The 1,886-nt window shown below is 41.3% G+C and overlaps 1 protein-coding gene across 1 annotated transcript in view; it reads left to right on the forward strand.

Moving 5' to 3' along the window:
- The window catches only part of Ccdc162p, a 252,570-nt gene that overhangs the window by 29,891 nt on the left and 220,793 nt on the right, over positions 1–1,886 (forward strand). The window lies entirely within an intron of this gene.

Below are 1,886 nucleotides of genomic sequence, written 5' to 3' on the forward strand. Positions count from 1 at the left end.
GCCCACCAGGGATCAAACCCTCGTCCCTGTGTCTGACTAAGCAGACACTTTAATCCACTGAGCTGTCTAGTTGGCCTTGAAATTCACTATTTTCAATCTCCAAAAGCTCCAAATATTGAATTTTTTCTTCAGAGGTATCTGGACTCAACTTACCTGCAAACATCTTTTTAGAGAGTTCTTTCCCTTTTGAAGCTGGGCCTTTGAGGGGGGGGGTCTATCAACTTGCCATCCAGTTTGTGTTCTTTTAGCTCCAAAACCTTATCAATGGTAGCAGCACCTTTGAAAAACACAAATCCAATTCCTCTCAATCTTCCAGTGACTGGGTCTGTTTTAATGGCACAGTCTACAACTTTCCTAAAGCCGACAAGCACTCAGATCTTTCTTGCTTGTGTCCCAGCTCAAGCTTCCAATAAACATTTTATCATCACCCTGCTGGTTCTTGCTTGTGTTGATCTTGGACTCCTCTGTATGGCTATACTCATTCGTGTCTTCCATGATGGAAGAGCCATCAGCAGGAGCTAGCGTCGCGCAGTCAGGGTCGCTGGGTGCTGGTGGAAGAAAGGCAAACTTTAGACCTTCATAGCTAAATGGGTGAACCTTGAGAACATAATTTTAAGTGAAATAAATTAGACACATGAGCTTAAATATTGCATTGTTTCTCTTATATGAGAACACCCCCCAAATATAAAAATCAAAATAAAATACAGATCATAGGAAGTAGGGATATCTTTTTCAAATGGATTCGGGGGAGAGATGGAGGGAGGGGAGTGAAGAAGAATAAGATAAAAGAATTTAAAAAATGGAAATAAAGCTTTTGTAAATAGGAAGGTAACAAGATTTGGAAGGAGCTAGGAGGGATAGAAAGGGTAAGACACAAAAAAGAGAATTAAGATGTGTTATGTTCCTGTACCAACTCACTATGATAAATTTATTTATGTAAATATGTACTAATAAAAAATAAATTTAGAAACAATAATCTTTCTGGGGGGGAAAAAAAGAAAAATTGTCACAACTAGAAGTAAATGCAGGGGCCGGGGAGATGGCTCAGTAGAATAAGCGCTTGCCTGGCAAGCTCAAGGGCCTGAGTTCAATCCCTGGTTCTGCCAAAAAAAAAAAAAAAAAAAGAAGAAGTAGATGCAGGCTATCTAATTCACCAAATATACTTGTACTGGTGCCTGCCTTCTGGGCCCCCCTCCTAATGTCATAATTTACACCACAGAGCAATATTAATGCGTTTGTCTGAACAGGTCCTAGCATGTGAGGGAGTCAGTGCAGAAGGCACCTGGGCCCTATTATTGACTTTCTGTCCCTGTAACAAAATACTGAACACATGGAACTCAAAGGAGATAGGGTTATTTTTGCTCAGGATTGTAGAGGTTGCAGCACACGGTTGGCTGTCCCAAAGGCAAAAACAACAAAGCAGAAGAATGTGGCAGGAAAAAGCTGCTCAGTCACGGCATCCAGCAAGCAGAGAGCAGGGCAAGAGCCAGAGGCAGGGGCCAGGGACAGCTCTGGCCTCCGAGATCACGCCCACACCCTGCACGGACACCCCAAGTCTCTTAGTGTCTCTGAGGCCAATGAGGCTGACAGTCAAGATGAACCAATCCAGTTCTCAGATGGCCACAAGTAGCAGGGCTGCTTCATCCCTTTAGTCCATGTAGCACCATTACAATAGGACAGTTACATTAGAGAAACTTAAAACGTCTTGTTCCTTTAGCCACTGATGATTTTGCCTTTTTGTTAAGGTAGGTCAACTATAAGTAATATAAAATAGAAAAAAATCATTTAAAAGTATAGAACATTTGATGACCAAGATGACCATACATAAAAATGTTACAGATCAGAGAGTTTATAGAGTATTTTATATTTGTCTGTGCATATAATGA

The sequence above is a fragment of the Octodon degus genome, unplaced genomic scaffold (genome assembly GCF_000260255.1).
Source record: "Octodon degus isolate 3935 unplaced genomic scaffold, OctDeg1.0 scaffold00090, whole genome shotgun sequence".
Classification (NCBI taxonomy): Eukaryota; Metazoa; Chordata; class Mammalia; order Rodentia; family Octodontidae; genus Octodon; species Octodon degus.